The 25,084-nt window shown below is 39.1% G+C and overlaps 1 protein-coding gene across 10 annotated transcripts in view; it reads right to left on the reverse strand.

Annotated features, from left to right (window-relative positions):
* GULP1 (GULP PTB domain containing engulfment adaptor 1) overlaps nt 1-25,084 on the reverse strand; it is a 146,535-nt gene that overhangs the window by 103,759 nt on the left and 17,692 nt on the right. For 2 of the 10 annotated variants that reach the window (XM_021540931.3, XM_077785152.1), the window contains one exon: nt 23,636-23,689. The exons of 7 other annotated variants lie outside the window; for them this stretch is intronic. The gene's annotated coding sequence lies outside the window, so the exon portion shown is untranslated. The remainder of the gene's footprint in view (nt 1-23,635; nt 23,690-25,084) is intronic. One more of the 10 variants, XM_031505364.2, reaches the window with a different exon arrangement.

Raw genomic sequence — 25,084 nt, forward strand, 5'->3', positions numbered from 1 at the left:
GCAGGATGAGAAAGCTTAAATGGTAGCAGTAAAAAAACCAAAACAAAATCTTGGATTGTTGGAACATTTTAAACCATGAGGAGGTTTTAAAAAAGCTTTTTTTGAACTATGCCCACCCACATGCCAGCTCCAAAACATGTATGAGATGAAATAATTTCAAGCAGATCATGACAGCCTTGTGAAAGAACAGTGATAAATCTGCACCAATGCATCACTCTCAGAAAATGTATAAGTCAGTGAATTACTTTCCCTTATGCCTTTAGGAGTGGAGTATGTGCACATGTAAACACACATTCCTGTCTGGGTATACATGCAGAGTGCACCAATACACAATTTCTCTGCAGTGCGTACTTTAGTCTGGATCTTGGCAGTACTGCATCCAGGAGAGACACAAAAGCAGGCAAGCAATTTTCCCTTCAGCTAGTCTATGCCCTGAGTCCAAGTTACAGAGGGACTGAGACAGGGGAACAATGCAAGGCTTAGTAGCAGTTGTTATGCAGTCAAAAAAACACAAACTTCTCGATTTAGAAGTTGAGACTCGGAACTCCTTCCTCTGTATAATTTATAATTTAATTACAGTATTGCTTGCAGCTCCATTTTGGAAAAATAGCTCTGTCTCTCATAGCTTTTCCCTCTAAGACTGCTGTGCACTGTGCTGAATTTATTCCCACAGGGTGCCTCCTCACTGTAAGAAAAGGTTTATGTTGTGACCCTGGGCACTGCAGGATTTACCATTTGGCAAGGATGGTTTCCTCTTACAGCTGCTGTGGCCTGGCAAGCTCCTAGCACTGCCTGCATTCCCCTGAAATCCTCCTCATGCACATGGACTGCAGAATTGATGCAAGCAGCTGAATCAGCCCAGAATGTGCCACACTCATCGTGCAAACAACAGGAAACACCAGTGGTGCCATGAGGACACGCTGCAAATCCATCCTCTGGCCAGGAAATCTGGTGTAGAGATGGGAAAGTCACATAAGTGTAAACCTAGGAATCAAACATTTAAGAGAAGGTGTTACACATTTAATGGGAAGTTGCATGAAACACCACTAACAAATTTCACTTGGAGATGGAAGTCACAAAAGAGCCCCAAGCATTGCTCTAGTTGTACTGAGAGATTTCTCTGTGTCCTCCAGACATTATTTGCTACATCAGTGAGAAAAGAAGATACAGTGATCATAAACATTGTCTGAAGACTGGAGACAGGGAAGGTGAAGAATAGACACAAACAATGCAGGAAGTGTGTGGGGAGGGAACCTCATGTACATGACTCGAGTAAATTGATTCCCTCTTACCCCACAAACAATGAGAAACATTATTTTAAATTTCAAAAAGGATAGATTTGTGCTTAGTATCTTCAGCAAACACAGCTGAAAGTTAAGTGAGGAATGTCAAGTAATTACCAGCTTGCCAAACTGACACACAAGTAGAAATACAAGGCTGTGGTTTGACTCAACTCTCACACTAAGTATTCACTCCTCCATGCTTTTCAGGCTTTAGTGAAGCCCAAATCAATGTAAATAAATTAAGACTGTTTTAAAATAGCCAACACAATCCTCATCATGTATGCTAACTTCTTTTTGACTGGACTTCCAAACATCTGCACACTGGAAGCAATTCTACGTCCAACCTCACAGCCCCCCTGCTTAAAAACATATTTTATGGTATCACATAGACAAAGCCAGAATGTTTCTAAAAGCAAAAACTTTGTTCTGTGGCTTATAACAGTTTCATTATTAAAAACCTTTGAAAAGCTAGGGAAGTGACTGACCCCTACTCCTCACCTGCAGAGGAATAGCCACAGGACTATATTTAAGCAGCTGGACACACCAATTTTTCAGTGCAGGTTCTCTAAATGTTGTAGTCCATGAAACCAAAACTGGAATTCAAGCATCTCTTTGTAAGCCTGCCACCTGCTTGTCTTGAGTTGATTTAAGGAATCACAGTCTTTTTTCTTCCTATTTAGATGGCAATTTTGATTTAAACATTCTGACAGGTTACTAATTTGGGGCCAGTTTTAAAGAAAAGCATTGTTTTTATCTGGTGATAAAAGTTTGATTATGTTTTTGATTTATAAGAAATTACTTTAAAAAGGCCAGGTTGTAGATGACAGACTGCCTACATACTACAGCCCACAGCTGCATAAAGCAGAGTAATTTCAGCATCACAGCATTTGAAACATGATTAATGGCGATTTCATCTTTCCACAAATGGGTATAGAAAAAAAACAGACCCGTTATGCCTGGAAAATAAATTTGCCAACAAAAATATTGTAGCCTAAGTCATTTTCTAAATGGACATGTTACTTGCCAGTAATAAAATACACTTGCTCTATATCCAGACAGAAAGTAGTAAGCAAATGTATTTAACATCAAAATAAAATGTTGGTTAACTCTTCAGTACTGGGTTTATTCAGGAAAAGAACCTAAACAATTTGAAGTTTTCCAGTCAGTAAATAAAAGATTAAGATCTCTAAATCATATATAATTCAACCCCAGCTAACTAATATCTCTTATCACAACATTGATAGTGAACACATTGGTACAGAGTTGCATTTGGAGCAGCTGATAGTGCCATCACTTCATATGAGAAAATGCACTCAGCACAGAAATCATCCCAAGGATAAAATTTATCTCTAATGATACATTAGATGCTGCTACTTTAATTGGCACTGCTATCAAAACTCATGAATAAAAGTGATGTCAACACTCAGTAATAGTCATGATTATTGATCAAAAATGCCTTATTAAAATTAGAGAATTTTGCACATTGACACTCAACCAACTGCAAAGGATTGGCAGGGTTCAGCCACGAGCCCCTGCCATCTGGACATGAATATGTATCAAGGGTTCATTTGATTAGTAACAAACAACTTACAGTCATTACAACAACCATAAAGGACACCATGTAAAGAAGGACTAAGGGAGTTATTTCAGCCTACAGGATCCCTCTATGAGGCCATCAGAATATGCACAGACACTCCAGCAGCACATCACTTCTAATCAAGCCTTGGGATAAACAAAAATCAAATCAGGATGGACAGGCTGAGACAAGAAGTTGCCAACATGAAAGACTAACAGTGCACGTCTGAAGGTAAAAAGACTATCCAAAGTTGTAATCTGATCTACTGTCTTTCCCTAAAATCTGAATTGACATGATTTAAACTGGAGAATGTTTCTCTCTTATTAATTTGAGATCATGCAGTGAACACTGGTGCCACATACTCCTCACGGAAAACCTTCACCTGAACTTTCAGACTGTCTCACATTAAGTTCTTCCCATGTCCAAGTCTCTGCTGAGCTGTAACTCTGCATCCCTTTAGATTTTTCTGAAACACCAGGTTTATTGCTATTTCACTATATTTGAAAACACTGTTGGTTATATTATTTTTGCCATCCTGTAAGGGCCTAAAAAACACCTTTGCACAGCTCTTCAGTCACAGCCTAAATTTCCCTCATAATTTAGAGCACCTCAGTTGAGATTGGAATCACACAGGAACCCTCTCGACAGCTCTGAACTGCTCCTGTGGATGAAGACACAGTGGACAGCATCTAAATTCTCAACCTCTATTATATTATTCCATGTTATGATCATGTGATAACTCAAAATTGATAGGTAAGGAAAGAGAAGGAAAAATATTCCACAAATAATTAAGTGGAATCACAAAGAAAACGAAACCCAAGTAAACAGGGACAAAAAGCATCAGGTGTCTAGTAAATAATAAATTACTCTGGAAAAACAATGGCATTTTCTCTACAATGATCATGGCTTTTAAAGACTCTCAGTTGCTCCCCTCTTGGTTCCACTTCATGCATAAGACACAATATTATTTTAAACTCTTGGCTCTATACTCACTGCCCTTAATTACAGGCATGGTGCACCCAACTAAGAGCAGGACATGAACCACAGCTGCCCTTGCAGATGGAAGCAGTGCCAGGAATGAGGGTCATGGGCTTCACTTCATATCTCAGGGTTATGCAGATACCACAGAAGCATCACACAGAGAACTTGATCCCCATCTTCAGGAAGATTGCCTTGGCCAAGGCAAGACTAAGACTTTAGAAGCACCACCCAGCCTCATCCTAGGTAGTTCATCCTGTTTTTCAGCAATAATCCAGGAAAGAAAAGAAGTGCAAAACTAAAAGTTTCACAGCACAATGCATGGAACACTGGAGCTGCAACATTTCTGGTATCCATGGCAGCTTTTCAAAATTGCCCTGGCCATAGAGACATTATCTTTTAAGAAAAACCCTACTTGACTTTAGACACAGGTGGTGAATAACAGTTACCTGACAAACAAGGCAAACACCTACTGCTTCAACTAAGAAACATTTCAGCATTCATTTGTATGAGGTAATATGGCAGAGAAGATTGTCTATAAAAATTGAAATTTCTACCTTGAGATATGTTTTAAATGTCAATAATTAGGAGGAAGAGGCGAGGGAGGCAATACAAAAAACAAGACTGCCAAACTACAAACCTACAATCAATGATCAATCACCAAAATATACTTTATGGAAATAATGTGTGTTTCACTGCATATTTTAAACTAAATTAGACATATTTCACAGATACTAACAGAATGAAAAAACCCTTTAACAAAGAATGTGGAACAATTACCTTTTTAGAAGTAGTTTGGATGGGTTTCTCATTCATATAATCAGATAGAGATTTTTAACAAGCATAATTTGAGATTTTTAACAAGCATAATACCATATTTGAGGTGGGCAAGTTCAATTTTCATCTGAATTTTTAAAAGCTCTCTCAGATTTTTATTTTCCAAATACTTTCCTGAGCTGTGATCAGTGACCTAAAAGCCAGATATTCTCCAACTTTGTTTTGCAAATCACATTACATAAAGCAGAGATAAGCCTAAGTCATAGTGAGAAAATATATTAGATGGATAAAAAACTTTTAGATAAGAGGCTCAGAAATTATCCCTGAATCAAATCTATTAATAGGATTAAATTTAAACATCTCCCACAAACAAAAGTTTCAAGCAAAGCCAAGTCTAGATGCTATACACAGGAAGCTCTGTATAATATCTTTTCAACACTGCACACATTTAAGTAAGGATGCCATGAGGAACCTGAGTGCAGATACTCGTTCCTGCAGCCTAAAGGACAGTTTCATTAGACACCATGCATCACTCTTCCCTAAGGACTCCAAGCAACTTCCCAGGCAACCTCATGAGCTCCCTGTGAAGGAAGAGGTACCCAGATTTATGTTTCTCTGGGAGACTTTTTTCAGATTCCACAATTAGAATATTACATAGATTACCTAAAAATAGTTCTTTCCTCCTCTTTAACCCCACTGCAGTAATGACCTCTAAGAAGGCAGCAAAGTTCTCCTGCTGCCACAGCTGCATTTCACATGGACAGTCTCTGGTTTTGAGTAAACCCACTTGCACCAAAGTGAGCCATCCCCAGTCAGGCACAGGCAGTACACTTTATCTTACTCTAGTTCCTTTAATACCTCATGTATCCTGTTGAAACTCAGTATTTGGCTTTGCCACAACTTAGACGCAGCGACCCCGGCAAAGGCTGAACAGGCCAAGGTCATCCATCAGTGTAAATGCATTCAGTCTCACCTGTCCTAGAAGCAGCACACTAGGTTAATTAGGAGAGAAAAAGTACACATTAAACATCTTCCTTCAACACCAAAGCTTGTTTTGATCTTTCAAAATGGATGAAAATTATCTTCACAGAAATTAAGAGTTGTTACTGTTTATATTCTTCAGTAAATTTACCTTTCTGAAACATCACCCTGATTCTAGAGCTCATTTTGCAGCCAGTAACTGATCTCCTACTCTCTTCCTACACAAAGGCATTTTTATCACCTTTTGCTTTTCCCTCCTTTGTTTTCTTGGTTAAAATCTGTCTGTTGAGATAGCAGCAATCAACTTGCACTGACTGATAATGGGAGATCAATATACACAACAATACACAATTTCTGGAGGGGATCTTGCATTACATGCTCTGCACCACACTGCCATTGCTGCCTTTGGAGAGCATATTATTCCAGTTCAACACCACTATGGCAGAGTTCTGGTGAGGTCATGCTTGCCAAACATAACTAAATGAGGGAATATTACTTCTAAATGCTGTCCAAACAGAACTTTGTTATAAAAAAGATGCAAATGTTGCACTAGCTGTATAGAGAGACAAGCAGATTCAAAATGTGCATTGCCACTCCATAGCCTTCTGTGGAGTAATGTTAATAACAGCTTCAGCCCATCAACAACTTCTTGCCAGGTTAGGAATTGAATCGATCCCTCGTTTCCCAAGGAGATGAAAAGTTTAGCAGGTATTCCCTTATTTGGCGAATTTTATGATTAAACACATTTCATCTAGCAAAAAGAGTTAAAGGACACCCCTTTTCACATGCATGTTACAGGGGTGTCCACTTCAAACACAGGTTCAACCCTGTAACCATTCACTTTCCCATAAGTATTACACAGCAGTAAAAACCTGATGGACTCATTTGGACAATTCTGTTTTACTTTTTTAAATCTGTTGCTAGATATTCTGCCATATTCCTTAAGATGTGCATTACTTTTTCATTCCTATAGGCAAAGCGTAATATCACATATCAGGGGAAAAAAAAAGTGGTATAACAATAACTCAGGTTGTATTACAGAACTGTAGCCTTGTTAACAATTCCCAAATTTCAGTTACGTAAAATACTGAATTTACTTTCACAAAGACTGGTATTTCATTGTAACAATGGACAATCCTCTTGCACACACAGAGAATGAAAGCACAACTGCCAAGAGGGAAAAGCCCATCTTGAGTTCTAAAGCTTCTCAAAAGCATGTGTGCACCAAGAAATATACTCCAAACCAGGAGCAGCTGGAGCTCCTCTGCATTCAGAATTAGTTTGAATCCCCAAGATCCAGGTGTTCCAACCCTACCACTCAGAGTTCCCTCAGGAAGGGCTGCTGATGGTAGGGTTGGAACACCTGGATACAGGCACAAGAAACAAACAGTGAAGCCCCATACAAGCCCAGATCCAAGGGAAAAACAAGGAAACAAACTCCAGACCCAATACAAGCTCCCTCTAATATGCCTGCAAAAACTCCACCTGATCTCTGTTCTATCTTCTCTGGTTGTATGCAGTTCTGCAGAAAAGAGCCACATTTAAAAACAAAACAAAAAAACCCAAGCAAACAAAAAAAAAACAAAAAAAAAAAAACAAAAAAAAACCACAAAAAAAATAATAAAAAAAAAAAAACCACTGACCAAATCACTGTATTTTTCCATTTCAGACTAGAAGCAAGCTAAACCTGCAGTGGACAGAGCACACCTATTCAAAACAGCCAGGAATAAAACCATAATTCATTCTTATCATAGAGAGGAAAAACACAGACAGCATTTTTAAATATGTTGTGAGGTGAGTGCATGTATTCACATAGTCTGACAGTAGACAGATGTTTCTCCACAGAAGCCTGGACTGCAACTGTATGAAAAACCAAAAAATGCTGAAAGAATGCAGCTGACCTTCTCTCTTAGGGCACAGTAATGGCCACACAATCAGCCAAGAGAAATGCAGCCCAACTGCAAAAACATTAAGGGGAAAATCCAGGATACAAGATACTTAGTAAAGACTAGCAAAATCTGGAATCAGCATTTTATAACAGTGAAGTCTTTGATGAAGAAAACTTCAGAGTCCCATAGTACATTTTTCACTTGTTTTACTTACTTTACTGGCTATTAAGTCACACTTCCCACAGCAGGGGAGAGGGTAGGCCAGCAGAGACAGAACTGCAAAATCTACAAAAGCCATACCTAAACATTCATGACACCAGTATGGGACTCTAAATAAAGCTCCCCTGCCCCCATTTCACCAAGCTACTTTCCATAGTAAAACAGTAATGTAGCTTTTAAAATTTAAAAGCAGAAACACCCATGCCCAAGCCTGTTACAGCTCAGATAACTTCCTACAGAGCTCCTAACAGAGAAGCAGCCCTAAGCAAGGCTGTTGGGTGAACAAAGGAGACTCTGATGTACCACAGCAAGGTGAAACGAGACATGAAAACCTCTCACCAGCTCATCAAAGCCTCTGCAGGTTATCAGCTTCCCTAAGTGAGAAATACCCTGGATGTCATCTGAAATCATTAAAAACCATGGGTTTTCATCTCCCCTAACAGGTAACTGGGGTGTGGGAAGAAGATGATAGAAGCCCTTCCCTCTAGTCAAGTATAATCTGAATCCTGCTTCTAATGCACTGCAGCCCAAGAGATAATTTTTTCCTATTAACAGCTCTCAAAGTAATTGACATATACACGTCAATAATCATTAAAAAGTTACCTTCATTTGAAAAACACTTTTAATTTGGTATATCTATAGGATGAAATTATCACAGCTTTCCCAATTAGCGGCCACATGTCAAAATGGGTTTCCTCCAACCAGACTTGTATTCAGAGCAGAACCCCAATGTAGAGGCTAACCTTGATGAGTGTGGCTGAGCCTCTACGAGGGCACCAAGGCAGGATGTCTCTCAAGAGCTGCTTTATTCGTCGAGGGCTGGGTGTCAGCAGGGACCCGTGACACATCCACCCAGCCAGGGAGCAGGCTCAGAGAACTCCGAGCAAAGGGCGGAGTAGGGTTTATAACAGGAGCAAGTGCGCGGGCAGGATACAAAGGGTCCAATAGGAACAGGGTTTGGGGGAGGAGTTAGGATGGGGTGATAGGGATACAACAAATGAGGATGAGGGAAGGGGGCGTAACTGGGGAAGAACCAATTACAATCAGAGAACTTAAGAACCTTCCAGAAAAAAGGGTAAGTACAAAGGGTGATTGACATCGAACTAAAGGTGGGTATAACATGATTATATAACTCGGGGGAGTGGTAGGTTTGATGGACATCCTGAGAGGATGTCTTCTCCCATGGCATGTCAGGGGGAACTCCTCCCAAGTCCCCTACCACACCCCAAGAACACCCTTGTGTATCAAGTCCATATCACTACCACAAATAAGCACAATAAAATAGGCTATTTGTTGTGCATGAAAACATAAACAAAACTGCAAGAAACATTGACTTTGCAACCCAAGGAAAAGAGGAGATGTGAGAACTGTTGCTGTGAACATTCAATTTCCATAAGTGCTACCAGTTAGATCAAGCATTGGCTTGCATTGTGCTGGAAAAGCTGGAATCACAGCATAAAGCTGTTCTGCATGGCAAGCTCCTCAAAGCCATCTTCCTGTATTATACATGAAGTTCTCTTTCAGTACAGCCATTCTGAGCAGGGTTTTGAAGATCAAGGGGGCTTTTAGTTAGCTCCTTTCTCCTACTGCCAATGTGATCCAGCTGCTGCTCCCTCCCATGGCTGTTACAGCAACTGTGAAAAAAATATGTGGCAATAACACAAACTCCCCTAAATATTTTTTTGCTTTCTGTCTCGACAACTGTCAGGAGTGCAACATCTAATCTTGGCATTTACAATGAATACTTTTCCAAGTTTCCCTTTTTGGTAAGGTATTTGCTATCTAAGGCTTCTAGATATCCCTGCTCACATGTCAAAAACTTCTAAAACTTCTGCAAGACCATCTCCCTCCACTCTCATTTCTGCAAAAATCTCCCTGTACAAACCAGAAAAACCCAAGTTTTGGAGTTTTTCCTGGAGCACACATACTTCATCTTTTAGAGTGACAGAATTTTTGGAGCCTTATTTGAAGATAATTGAATTGACTGAAGATGACAAGCCAAGTTCTAAATAAATCAAATCAATTCCAATATTCCAAAAGTTAAGTCAGGTATGATCCTCTCAGTTTTGTATCAGCGAATCCTCTGGATTCAGACAGGTCCAGTTCAAACTTACACTTCTATAAAATATGGGACACTGATAGGTATCAAAACGATTTCTAGCAACCATTTATTTCAAAAATCCCACAACATTTCTAAATCAATTCTAAGATGTTGCACGCTTCTCCCTGCATTCTCCTACTCATTTTTCATGGTGCATAAAACTGGAAAAAATGTATGACTGCTTTGATTTTTTAATTAAAAGCTGAACAGTCACTACAATACCTCTGTTCTCTCACAATTCAGCTATTCACTAGATTTCCTACCCAATGAAATTACATTCAATTTACATTATTGTGCTCAATTTCCTTTAGAAAAGTTCCTTCTTACATCAGCCTCTCATTTCTCTGGAAGCAACACACCATTTAACTATGCATGTCACTAGGAAAACTTCAGAGCTGCTTCCCTTGTTCTACATAAATGATTTAACAAAAAAAAAAAAAAAAAGTCATATTATGCTTTGGAATAAAAATGGATGTTTTTCCCCCAAAGTCAGCACTATACAATATACAATTAGGACCAGCTATTAACCAATTATTTCAACTGTGGTGCTGGAATGTTGAACAGATGCCCACTAACACCTTAAGCAGTCAATTAAAATCCACATGCCAAATCAAGCAGTACGGGTGTTTGGCAACTGTATCAATACTATTACAATAACAACTCCCAACCACTGTGTATTCAATATGTATGCACACAGACTTTCTAACTTGGACACTGATAAAAGCTCATGGTTTTGCATGGTCCAAATTTCCAAGCATTCAAAAAGTGTCTGGAAAAAGCTATAGGGGTAAAATATCCATCCAGTTCCCTTAAGCACAAAATAAATCTTTGATCCAAGCAGTCCTTGACTTATGCATCACTAAATAAGTGTGCTATTTTGTTCTTATCTTCTTCAATAAAGAATAAAGGAGAAAATGAGTCCACATACAGGACAGCACAAAAAGTATTAGTCTGATTCCACACAACTATTAAAATTTCTAATTTTTGACATAGCTACAATCCACAGTAACTACAGCCTTGTTGTCCAAGTCCTCCAGCACCTGAATCCACAGCTCCTACTTAACTGCTGTGTGATGCTCTCCTAGAACTCCAAGCTGGCCTGGGGTAGAACTGACTTTGTCCTACAACAAATTACCAAAAATAATCCAGGGGTTGCTAAACCCAAAAATCTGTTTCATCAAAGCATGGGTTATTATAAGTCAGCTGAGAAAAGAGAATCCACTGTGAGTGATCCAAAAGAAGACGGAGCCTTTTCCTGCCCACTGGCTCCCTGCCAGTGAATTCCTTTGGGCTCAGCAGGTTTGTCAGTCTGTGGATTAATTTAGCTGCTTCTCTTCCTTATGGAGTCTCTGGGGCTTTTCCCTTCAGTGCTCCTTCCATCACTTCTTGGGAGCTGTGCCTTTCTGCAGCACTTGCCAGGTGCCCTGCTGTCTCTGGGAACTCCTCTCAAAAGGAAAATTCCTGTGCTCCAAGGAAAAGAGCTGCTGCTCATCTCCCACTTAGCACCTGTGATCCACACTCTCTCAACAAGGATTGCAGACATGCAACAAAGTGAAATGGAAAGAAAGCAGTCTGACAAGTCACAGCCATCATGCCAGCCTGCTCAATTCTGCTGTTACATCTCAACTATACGAATTTAAACACTACCTCTGATACTACATCAAAATCCACACAGTGGGGAATGAAATGAACTACTACACAAAAAGCACATAAGATTTCTATCCCCTCAATCTCCTAGGTCCTTTTTAAAGATCATAGCTGAGCTGTCAACCTTACAATAATGAGAACAGTCCACAATGTGAAGAATTCAATGCTACAAAGAGTTGTGCTAGGAGTCCAAATCAATGCATTGGTGAAGGCACCAAAATATTTCTGAGTACAGCCTGAAACTATAAATAACAAAGAGTTAAACTATCAGTAAGGGAAAGGCCAAACCTTGTTTCTAATATGGCTTATTACAACAAGAAAAAGGACAAACCGCATCTACACCTGTCACAAGCCTAAGAAATGGCTCTTTTCTAGAACACTACCACAGGAAGTTACTGAGTTTTGAACAACGTGAAAAAAATCAAGAAGCACAAATAAAAGAGAAGCTGCCTATTAAAGACATTGCCTATGAAGGAAGAAGTTTCTGCAATGCCAATAAGTGACCAGTTAAAGTGTTCTGAGAGCCTAACTCTTAGACCCTTAGATCAACATCACATTGAGGAAAAAAAGCAGTAAGTGAAGGAGACTGCTCCAGATGGAATAGGCAACAACATATCAGAATGCTAAGCTAGGAAGCAAGAGCATTTCTAAATTTCACGACCAAAATTACCTGCTGCACCTGTCACAGGCCATTAAATTTCATCTAGGAAAGATTACCACCTTTGAAAAACTATAGCAAAAATTTACATTTTCAATTTCAATGTTTCAATGGATGGCTACAATGTTTTCCCAAATGGTAGCTTGTCCAAAAGAGGAATTATCTTTGTTGTCAAAAACATATGCCTCACCTCCAAAGCCAGTTATTAAGCATCTGTTTTGGTGATTGATACTTGTTATGTGTCTCCCTGCAAAAGAACACAAGCATCACTACCTGCTGTTTTCCTATATAGTAAAGGGATTTGTAATTGTTCTTTCTGGAAAGATTAAGTCCCTAATTGTCAATCTTCTGCACATTTTTATGGCTCTTTTCTACAGTCATACAACTGTATGTTCTCAAGAACTTTGTAAGCAGGCATCATGGTCATGGCTGTATTTTAAAATCCAACTTCATTAAGATAGAGACAAAGCAAAAATCACCTACTATATTTCCATTTCACCTCATTTTCTCTCCCACCTTTCCCCATCTCTTGCTAACACAGAACAATGATGCACCTCCAGCTGAGACTCACAGGTGTCACAGAGGGCAGTCTCCTTACAGATCCATTATTTCAGACATCAGTGACTGACTGAAAAAAAACTCAAACTGTAATTCAGAGAGACACCAACATACCCAGACACATCAGAGTATCTCACATTCATTTATATGGGCCTGAAAAAGCCCCAGATCTTCTGGAGGACAGTAAACAACACAACTGCTCACAAACAGGTTAAGAAATAGCTGGCCTGAGACTTCTGGGACAGGGACAGGTATCTTCTGCAGGTCATCACAGTCAGGGGTACCATCTGCTGGAGCTCACCTACTTTACTCCTCTTACATAAGGTTGATAGAAAAAGAAACTGTATTTTGAGAGAAACAAACTGTACATTAAATATAAGTCAAATTCCTTGGCTTCCAATATTGTCAAATATGCCATATGATGCTTTCAGCTACAAAGTGGCTGCAGTACCTCTGCTTAGCAGAAAATCTTCATTCCTTTATATCAGAAAATCACTTCCACTTCTCTGCTTAAAAAACAAGAGGAACATTTTGGAATACACATTTCCTTTTTTTTTTTTTTTTTTATTTTGGCAGGACACAAAGATCTTGCAACTGAATAGCATGAAACATGCCACCTAGGAGGCTACAAAAACATATATATTATATTTTTTTAATGGAAGCAGCTGCCAAGATTCATTCACCTGGATGTTGCTGGACCCTGTTAAACTTCATTCAAGCAAGGATCATATGTCTTTTATCAAAACAAAACCACACATATTGTGACTGCAACCTTCAGGCTGCTACTTTCTTTTAACAGCAGGGATAGTAGTAATCCTAGTGAGCCATGGAAGTGCACTCCTCTAGCAGTATTCCTTTTCTTCTCCTCTTCTTCTGCTATTCCCAATTCTTTCCCAGAACATCTTGAAAGAGATAAAAGCTCCTAGGTTTGGAAGCACAATGTTTGGAAGCACAATGTCAGACTGTAAAAGTCTCAGCAAAGTATTTCCATGGCTGTGATTAAAGTCTTAGTGTACATCAAGGGGAAGAATAAGTGATGAGTCTTAAGAATTGTGATACAGGGCTCTTAAAATCAACTTTGTGTCACAAGGAGCTGTTCCACTTCGTATTGACACCTTGTAGATTTTCAGCTCCAACTTGGCCTTTAGCAACTGTAACCACACAAGACAACCTTTTGACTAAACCTTTAACCAGTAAAGAAATTCAAGAAAAGACAAACTGGATTAGCAGCTTATTTTTTCGTGGCGTTTTTTTGGTTTTTTTATTACCACCTCCGTAATTCCATGTTTCATAACTCATGGAGTTTTTATGATGCTGAGTACACAGCCTCATAAAAAGGAAAAAGGAACTGTTTTACACATGTCCTCTTAATTGCCTCTAATAGGAGCATTTCCCAATACAGCAGCAAGGGGTTTCTAAGTTCATGTTGGGCAAGTCCTTTCTGTACACTTAAGTTCCTGACAAACCATGTCTACAAAATTTGTATAATAATAAATTTTAATTCTCCCTTCTCTTTACTACAATAAAAAGAAAAAGCTCACCCTTTATTTCTGTGAGTTTCATGATCTCCAACAGCAGACTCAGATGCCAAATTTAAGTGACCTTAACTACAGCAGTTACAGCAACATTTACTTAGCAATTATTCTGATAAAAAGATCAGTAAAATAAACAGATTTGTTCATGTTCCTGCTATCATTCCTACTACTCCATGAAGAGTGATCTATGAGAAGGAGCAGAAATAAAGCACTAAGTGGTGTCTCCTCCAGGTGTGGCCAAACCCCAGAAAATACATCAGCAATGCAATAAAGATACCACATTAGTGTGGTTATTTGGAAGCGATATATTTTTTCAGCTTCTCCTGAGTAATCTTTATACACTTGGAAGGAAAACCAAACAAGCTACCTTTTTTAATGCCATCCTTACCAAAATTGTTTCAGACATCACTGTGGGTGCTTGACCAGGGTCTATGCTGTGCAGCAGCAGTCTCCTGTTACCTTGTCTTGCCCAAATTTACACCTTTGCTAGCCAGGATACATTTGAACCCTGCAAGAGGTGAACTTTTTTTTTTTCCCCTAGAAACAGAAAGGGGCACTCCTGTTAAGAAAAGTCTGGACAAAGCACTATAGCCCTTTCCTGTCACATGTCAGTATGATTTTGCCACACTTACTGCACAGCAGGACAAGTGTCCCTCTTCTACAAGAGGCAAGAGATGACCAATCACACACTCTTCGCGAGACAGGCAACTTTTTAAAGTCTCAGAAAAGAAATTTGTTAAAAGCCATCCTATTCTTTCCTCATAACCATCCGGGAAGATTCACAATGAGAACTGGCCCAAAAAATCAGCTTTATAATGAAAAAAAACTCATAGAACTCGCAGGAAAAGCAGCTTGGGGCTGTCACATTCTGAATGCAGACACACAGTCACATCCAAGAAAAATGCCAGCCATACCAAGATACCACAGAAAATGACTAAGCAGTCTTTCCAAGCAATATTCATGCTTCTTACTTGAGTCGGATCTAATATCTGAAACAACAAAAACATCTGCACAAAGCATCAGGTACAAACAAAGGCAAAATAAAGCAGTTATTTTCATAATCCTTAGCTAATTTTTGGCTAAGTCACTACTTGGCAGATATTAGTAGCCAGCATTCCCTGAGTTTATAAAAACAAGGATATCGGTAAACCAAAGCATAATAAAGAATGGTATGGCAATGCCATGTGCACTAGAAAATTGCATGCCTTATACCACTCCATTGCTTCATTAGGCAATAAAATGTTGTGTTAACTGCCTGATCAAAAAATATATCCCAACATTAGCACAAAGTCAAAGCCTGGAGCATCAATCTACCAAAAGCTATAGTTATGAAAATGCAGTAGGAACATTTCATATTCCTCTTTCCATACATTTGGTTTGTTACCTCTTCAAAAATCAGAGAGAAATTCTAAAGAGTCTTGTAAACTTAAATCAAGCAGAAATTGCATATTCCATCATTCATCTGTTGCTCTAGCTCTTGCTTAAAATTTAATAGTACAACTATGTCTTTCTTTCACACACAGAAAGAAAGAAGAAAGATTTTGCCAAAGGTCCACCCTAAACTGGATGGATAAATTTTAGCTAAAGCATCACCCTGAACATTTTAGATTTATACTTTTCAAATTTTAAGAGAACACAATATTTTGCATATAAAAGATCAATATATTCATTATTTCTACAGTCTGAGGGATCTGACATCCATGTTGCAAGCAATCTACTGTTTCTTCCACAATTTAATTCCCATAAATCTGAAGTTTAGAGTTGATAACCTCCCACCACAGGCACAAAAAGTATTTCATACCCACATTCCCTTTCTGATCTCTTCAAAAAGATTGCTTATTTAGTTACTTTATAGTTTCTAATGTGTCCTTTTGTTCAAGAAATTTCTAATGTTAACAACCACCAAGGCTGCAGTAAATAAGGTTGCCAGTTCCTGATTAGGAGTATATGGTTTTAGTATTATTTCAATTAAATCACACCAGCATATTCCATCACTACCTGCATGTTCTGACAAACAGAACAACACCTTACACTGCATGTAGCACCATGTTAAACTGGCCCTTTGAGCCTGAGTGATGCAAAGCACTGCTCTCCAAAGCCTGCTGATCACAACTATTTGAGAATGGAAAAATCCCTTCTGGATGCAAACAGCCTAGTCATACAGAGAATTTTATCAGACCACAATTACAATAGGACACAAATACCTTGCAACAGAGTTTTAGCTGCACTCATAAGATCGAGAGCAACAAAAGAAGCAGGAATGCATTTGCAAATTCAGAAAAAGATCAAAACAAATCCTGCTTCTTAGGACCATAGAAGTATTTAACGCCTAAACTCTATAATTTACTTTATAAACTAGAAAAAGAAATTTGAAGCAGATTCCCACCCTGTACTGAACTAATGTACAACAAGTTAAGAACCATATTCAGTTTCGTTGAATTCAAACTGTAAGGGAAGTTGATTCTACAATTCACCTTCCTGGCTGGCCTGGAAGTCTAAATGAGGTTCCTACTTCACCTGAATACTTTATTAAGCCACTCTTAAGCTGAAAAATTCTTGTGAAAACCACATAGAGTGCACATGTGTATCAAGATATGAATATGTCTGCTGTGAAATATATTTTTCAAATACTGGATAATAAAACTTCTATTACAGTAAAGATTAAAACTTTGCATTTATAATTACTGTGTCAATACATTCCTGTAAAACAGAACTGCAGCTTTGTGATTAACACATCAGTTTAAGCATCACAGATAATTGGTAAACACAAGAAGTTTCAGACACACTAAAAGTACTTATAGCCAGTATGCTGCTACTTAATGAATACAATCTCACAAAACCTATTTGTGAAGTCTATGTTTTGCATAATGGACTATTTGATTGTAGAGAGAACAGTTCTCAAAACCTAACCCTTTAAACAGAATTACAGCACTTAGCAAGCAGTTCAAAGATTAGAACTGCCTGTATTCACAGGCAACACATAACCTGTGCTAGTGACTGAGTCTCACAGGCCTATCTCCTAGGGGAAAAATCCACATTTTACAATGGTTCAGGACTTTGTTGCAAATTTAGATACTTTATGACTATTTGAGTTTCCATATAAACATCCTGTCATTCACCCTCTCAAAATCCAGCATCAGACAAAAGCAGCTGTTCAAAGTTCAGATCTCTTCAAGAAACAGCTCTGAAATTTGCAGGGGTAAACTCAGTATCTGGCTATTTCCCAGGAAGCCTTTCCTCCAGCAGTATTCCAGACAGCATTCTTCTTTTACCAATTCAGCAGTAAATATGACAACATAAGCTCTGCAAGAGCTATGAATGCTGCATGTCAAATCAGACAAGTGTCTTTTCCAACTGTTATCCTATATGAATCTACCTTCACTCCACCATGGATTTTCTTCTCAAATCTCACTTCCACACCCCCCTGGCCATTTCTTTGGGAGCAACACATGATTCTCTGTCCCAGGTAGCTATCAATTTGCTCCACAGAAAAGTGAGGGGCCAATATTTTAACAATATTAAATTGCTCAGTTGAAATGTATTTTTTTATCCTATATTCTTAACCTGCTGCAAGCACAGCAGTTAAATAGAAATAATTTTTAAGATATTAGAGAAATGTACTGTATTTGAGTATGAAAATATATTTCCTTATTAACTGAATTTGGAAACAGATGATCATATAATATTAGAAAAATATTAGAATTACTAAATGTTACAAGCCACAAAAAACCTACTAAACCCCACACACTAAAGAACTAAAAGCAAATCACTTGCTGCTTGTCAGGCATAACCTGCCAAGCTATTAGCTCTCATTTTGAAGGCTTGCATTTGCTCAATGCCTGACCTGCACATTGCAGAGCCTTAGCATGAGAAATGGCTTTTAGGCTCAGCTGCTTTCTAAGTGCCATCCATCATCAGGAAAAAGAGATTATTCCCTTTACAGTCGGCTACTTTGCCAAATTCTTCTGGCTCTGTTCCATCAGTCACACCCACGGCACCCTGGGGAAAAGCAAACCCCAGCTCTGTATCACTCTGCTCTTGCTGAAATGCAGAATGAAAAGCAATTAGCATTTGGTGCCGTTTATGAGCAAAGTGAGGTGAGAAGACAGCTCTATCCTCTAGCAGCCCCACACCCTGCACCAGCCAGCAGCTCACAGGGGCACAGAGAGGCAGGCTGGGAATTTAAACTGGAGGAGGCAGAGCTGGGAATATCCCATAGACTGCATAACAGAGCCATAAACAAACCCACATGCAGCAAGGGGCCCTTTGGAAGCCCTTCTAAAAATACATGTACTCACACATTGTCACTGATGCAAAACACCAGAAGGGTTATTGCTTGCTGAACCAGAAGATGGTCTGGAAGGCTCTTATGCTTTCCAGTAAGGAAGGCTTCCTCCCCACCGTTTGTTTGTACTCGAGAATTATAAACAAGATTCCCTTTCAAATCCAAACATCCGTTCTTTCATTCACAGAACAATGAATACATTGCAGAACAGATTTATCTGCAATGCTAAAACAAACCCCAGATGCCTCCAAAGGTGGCCTTTGCCTGTCTGTTATGCCCTGAAGCCTCTGCAAAAGGGTGTGCCAGCTCAAGCCTTCACCCACAGTGTCCTGTGAGCTCAGCTCACTGCAGGGCTACCAAACCACCAACACAGCAGGTTTTTGTAGTCAACAGGCATTAAAACATAGATGCATCCCAAGGGTTCTAGTTCCTTCCCCTCCAAGGAAAAGGGAGAACAAGAAAGAGGGCAGGATTATCAGCCCATTGTTCAAATTCAGGCCAGAACACTGGACTTTAGGAATAGCCTTTGCCTTTCCTAACTGCACATGTCAGAGGCTAAGGAGGAAGATTACAATCACCACTTCTCTAGTCATGGTCTGTGTACAAAAGAGTGCAGTCACCTTCTGAGAAAAGGCACAGCCAGATGGGTTCAGATCTCCTTCCCTTTTAATTCCAACTTCATTCTTGTAGCCACAGCACATAGTTTCACAGTAAATTAAGGATGATGAGATCTGTTTGGGTCTCTTTGCACTTTCACTACAATCTGAGTAACACACACCATTAACCTGCTTAGCAAAAACCCAGCAAGAGAAACTTGAAAATGTTATCCATAAACTGAACAAACTTTCAAAATGGTCTATCACTGGAAACACAAATCTGAACCTGTGCTCCTCCTTTGAAAAATATATGCCCAAACCACATTCCAAAGGCATTTCCAACTTAAAATGTTACTACTCTTTACTGGCACATTTAAACCTCCTGTGCCTGCAAAAAACAGAGAAGTGACAAGTTCAAAAGATCCTCGAGACCCTGACACAACATGCTTTGAAACCAAAGCTGCCACTAAAAATACAATGTCCTTCAATTCACAGCCAAATAGCATAAGCAACTAAAGCAGCACTGTGGGTTTGGGTTTCTTGAGGGAGGAAGGGATGGCACTTAATCCCTCCTAAAACCCAAAGCAAGATATTTTCAGCACCATATTTCTTATCTGAAAGTCAGGCAGTGGACAAGAAATCAGCTTGAAAAATCAGAAATCATACATCCTAGCATGGCTCCTCAGCCTGGCCTGCTCACTGATAAATGAGAGGGAACACCCCACGCTCCACCAGCCCCACACCAGCTGCAGCAGCAGCCACTGCCAAGGCTGGGCTTGCACTGCAGGAGGAGCTGAAGGCACTGAAGGACTCCTGTGCAGCTGCTCTGAGAGAACTTTTCTCCAAGCAGCAGGTGCAATCAGCACCAAAAAACCACAGCCAGGGCAAACAGGCAGCATTGGACTGGCCCTTTCTCACAAGAGTCCCCAGATTTGACCCCAAACCTTCACCTTGTCCACAGCTAGGGCCACTTTGTGACCAACAACATCCTCTTCTCTACTCCACACAGGATGGTAGCACCAGACCACAGAATCCTGGATTCCTTCATTCCTGTCCTTTCTTAAAATGAAAAGTTCAGCAGCTCTCACACAAAGTGGCTTTCGTCTTGCCCAGTGCTCTCCTGACACCTGTGTGGCTCCCCCAGCAGTGCCTTTGTGCTTTTCCTCCTTTAACCATGAGGAAAGATTGATCAGGACACCACAAAGAGCTTTCCCTCCCCACAACAGGTGGATGCCCTGTGCATCTTCTGAATCTTGACTCAAATCAGAGGAAAATGACTCAACCTCTTCCTTAATCCCAGACAAACTGCTTCCCTGGTAGCTGTGCTGCAGTTATTGGCAATTGCTAGGTAGGTAGTTAAGAGGAAGTAAACAAGCTGAGGGGAAGCAAAGGGTTGGAAATCTCAAATGTAATAAAGGAGAGGATGTTGTCTTGTCTGCCTGGTTGTTGTTGCTAACTAGCAATCAAATTCAATCCAGCCAGTTTTGGCTACTTTTTTTCTACCAAGAAGAGCTCATTTTCATTTAGAGAAGACTAGTTGTCTTTGAATTGATGACAAACTGCGAAAAGAAAGTTATGTTAAATTAACAAGTTATATAGCACAGAGAGTGCAATAACATCTTTGACAAAAATCCCTATACTCAAAGTCTTCCCCAAGCTGAGCAGACTCCTTGTTAATTTAATTGCTTTCAAGTAATTAAATTCCACATTAAATGGGGCTAATCTATGCTATTTCACCCTAATTACTATCTCAGTTCCAAAAGTTGGTGGCTTTTTTCCCCCAAAAGGGATTAAAATGAAATTTATTCTTTAGCATTTTAAGTCTCCAGTTGTCTGTCAGGTCTGCTGAATGAAGCCTTGTAGCACAGTAATATGGACACAGCAGAAAATTCAAGGCTAAGTCAGTCTTGCTCTTCCTGCATTTATTCTGCATTTTGTTTGTTATGCTAATTGAGGCTGTTAGCTAATGACTTCAGTACACTGTTAGTAATTTGTGGTTTTCCTTTGTGAAAACTAAACTAAATTGCCTCTAAATCTAAAGGAAGGACAGGCATACATGACATCGAAAGGAACATTTAGGTTCTAAACACAGGTTTATCAACACTCATCCTCCTTGTGCCAAGGAATACTACCTATTCCAAACTTTAGTACAATTCAAAAACCATCAGAAGCTGGCATTCTTTAATCTAGTCAGAGGTTTGCCACTTTGTCCTTAAAGATGCTTTAATACACCCAGACACCCCAAAGGATGAACAGAACTCTTGCAAAACTACATCTGTTCCAGTGAAGGCTTCTCTTATGCTGAGAACATCTGGATGAGTAGAAGGGACTGGAAACTTCCTTTTTCATTCCATATAGGCTCCACTGTTTTTTCTCTCACCTTAGATAAATGCAAGCACCACTTTGTAAAAGGAAAAAATAAAAAATCACAGCGCTTGCCTTTTTGTAAACTTAAGTAACAGATTTTTTTCCTTTCCAATTTCAACCTAATAAGCATCCAGTATTACTGTGTAAATTAATAGTAAAGACAGATGGGAAGTGGGAAAGACAACAAAGTCTTGCATTAATCCCACACGTGGGGTTAAAGATGCCAAAACAGAGCTGGAGCTCTGATTAATGCCACTTACAATATATTTGCCTACCCCTATGGAACCATAAAATCACATCAGCACACCAGGCTTTGTTCAAGAAATAAATAAATAAACCAACAATTCACAAGGCAGTTTTTCATTAGATATTTGGCATGCTAATAAGAGTAATCAGGGAATATAGATATAAACAACAGATTTCTATTCATTCTGTCCCATTAAGTCCCTGGAAGAGTGCTCACTGTAACTAAATGTATCTAACAATTTTCACAGTGCAAGTACTAAAATTTGAGACTTTATTCTTAGGCAGAAAGGCAAAAGCCAGTAAAAAAGGCAAGTAAGTGAAGCTCACACAGATTCTTGCACAAAGAGTGACTGTCCCATGTGACAAGCACCAGCAGAAAGAGCCCATTTATATTTCTCTGTCTCAAACAATCACAGCTGAAATCTATCTTTAGGAGCCTAATCTGAAGTAAGAAGACTTTCAGTATACTGCTGATTCTGCAGAAATCATATTTCTGGGTCCTTTCTCATGTCTCCAAATTAATGCCACAGACCAACATAATAGGATGCTTGGGAATACCAGAGCAAGGGCTGGAGACACACCAAATTCTGCCTTGAAACACCACCTCTTTACAGACAAGATTTATCTATGTTAAAAACGAGCCCCAACAAAAGAAAAAAAAAAAAAAAAAAAACACTAAAACCCCAAATTAATCCAAAACAACTTGCAAAACCCCAGCAATCAATTTCCATAAGACTCCCATTGAGCTAAGAGGCCAAAGCTCATAGTTAGCCTATCAGACCATCTAGCTATTTCTGATTTATTGCTCAGAAATATTTTAATCAAGAAACTTCAGCATCAGCTATGATGCTTTACAGGTGCCAGAACATCATCATTTGTTACACAGTGTAATTCCCCACTCAGAGCACAGCCCATGCTGTTTACTACATCGTCCTCTCACCCCACACTCCTTCATTTAATCACATGCAATCAACAAGTGCAATTATATTCTTCTAACATAAACCATACAGATTTAAATTCTGCTTCCTCTTGAGAGAAAATAATTTAAAACGTTTGTAAGGAAGTCAGGTAATAAAAATATCACAGCTTTATGGTAATTCTTGCTATGACTTCATCATGAACAAATCCCTACCTAGCTCCTTGTGCATCTTCAGCACATAAATTTGCTTGTCAAGTTCTAGAAGGGATTTCCCCTTCCCAGCTCCCCAGAACAGAGCCTGCAATTTACACCAGTAACCCAAATCCTAACCACAGTCCTACTCATTTCAAAACCCATCTGACCTGGCCAGTGACACTGGTTCCTTGTACCAGAATGCAACAACTTGAATGGAAATGAAATCAACAGAACAAATTCAACAGAAGGTCACAAGTATACTTTTTAGATTACTACACTTCCCCAAGAAACTGACCCAGTAAAAAGCAGATTTGTGTTGCCTCAAATCAGTGATGACAACCTGACTCTGAAGACACATCACCCAAAGCACTGACAACTACATCTGCACATTCTGTGATCTAACACAGTCTAGCAGTGAAATAAAAGTAAAGCAACAGATAAGTGAAAGTGAGATAAACAAAGGTCAAGAAAAGGCACATCAAGGAACCTTGAATTAGTAACATAGATATGTGGTGGATAGAAAGATTTTAACTGCACTTATCCAGGAAAAGGATCAGCTTTCACTATTCCACAATTATCGTGGTTTCATGTGCCCTGCAGTGACAGCAGAAGCATTCAGATGACAAGAGGACCATAGGTGTTTACAGATTTTCCCCTGTGTAAACAGCACACCAAAACCTCCTGTAATATTTCTGTTCCAACAAATAGAAATTAACTCTGTTCGCATCAGATCACCAATACAAGGGATTAGCTGTTGGTGTCAGTAAGCACAATTATGTGATCAAATGTAGATATACAGTAAACCAAACAAGGTTATTACTGAACCTGATCTAGTGGTTCCTTCCTCTCCACATGCCTTGCATCTCACCTTGAAGGTATCTGTCAAAAAGTCCAGAAATCACAATCATTAGATCAAACACCTAGTAACTCATAAAATGATTTTTAAATCTTCAAATCCATACTTGCATATATTGCTAATACTTTGGACATCAAGTTTATCTGGCCTAATAGATTGTCAAACGTGAACCAGGAGATGATTTGAGGTACAGCTCAAACATTTAAACCTTTTTAAACACATAGGAAAAATTTGCCAGTGCCAAGAACTAATTAAGTCCCAAGGTTTGAAGACGTGTACGAATTTTGGGGACATGTGCTCTCTGGGACACATATCCACTACAACTGTCCCAAAAATTATCAAGGCTCCTATGACATCTTATGACAAGTCACTTCAGTGCCTTCTTTGGGCAATTTTACCATGTCTAATACAGAGGTTTTGTGTACAAAAACAGCACAAAGTGTTGAATACTCACATCAAACACACTTTTCCCCAGATATTACACATTGAAATATAAGTTTTCATAAGCAGATATATTTCCTCTGAATTTATCAAATGTGGAGAAATAAAACAGGAAAGAATTTCTAGTGACCTGAAGAGGTCCATGTTAAAAAAAAAAAAAATAAAAAAAGTATTAACATCCCCAGAGAAACTAAAAGCTTTCCAATGCAAAAAGTGACGTGTTCACCACAGCACTGTGGGCACAGAAAAGCTCAGCAGTTCTTTCTCTATGGGTTCATGTGCCTAGGATAAGGTCCACAGGTCATTTTTCACACTTGTCACAGGAATTTGTACTCTGCCACCTGAACTCAACATCCAAGAAAAGCCCTTGATCTTTTTCATCACTAGGAAAAGTCAGTATTTCTGGGATCCAGACAATGAAGCCATGCAAAGGCATAACAGTGACAGTTAATTACTTGCTTTGGTTTCAGGATGAATGGCACCAGAAATACTTCATTTATTCTTTTCATTGATATTAGACATTCATTGTTACAATTACAAAAATTTAATGTCATCAATTCCAGAAGACCGTCTCTGACAAATACTTGGAAAAAAGCTCATTTTTGTGTCTGCAGCTTGAAGAGATCATTCCACAGACCTCATGGTGTTCAGAGCTGCCGTGCAACTGAGAAAGAAGTATGGAATTTCAGTGAAACCATATGGCAAAAGTTAAATATTTTGGTGTCAAATTACCCATCACAGCTGAATTCAAACTTATCACTTTCTTCACACTTTTGAGACATGAGATCCAGAGACTGGTCCAAAGTGTGCAATTTTTCCAACAATTTTTATGGACAAGGGTCAACAAATTATTTTTTCTCAACAGGAGTGTGACATTTCAAAGTTTCCTCTCACCACAGAGCTCTCTGTAATTTCAGAGCAGACAAAGAGACTGCATATTTCCTTTATACACACAGGCAATCAAAAAACATTCAAAA

This window comes from Lonchura striata, chromosome 8 (assembly GCF_046129695.1).
Source record: "Lonchura striata isolate bLonStr1 chromosome 8, bLonStr1.mat, whole genome shotgun sequence".
Classification (NCBI taxonomy): domain Eukaryota; kingdom Metazoa; phylum Chordata; class Aves; order Passeriformes; family Estrildidae; genus Lonchura; species Lonchura striata.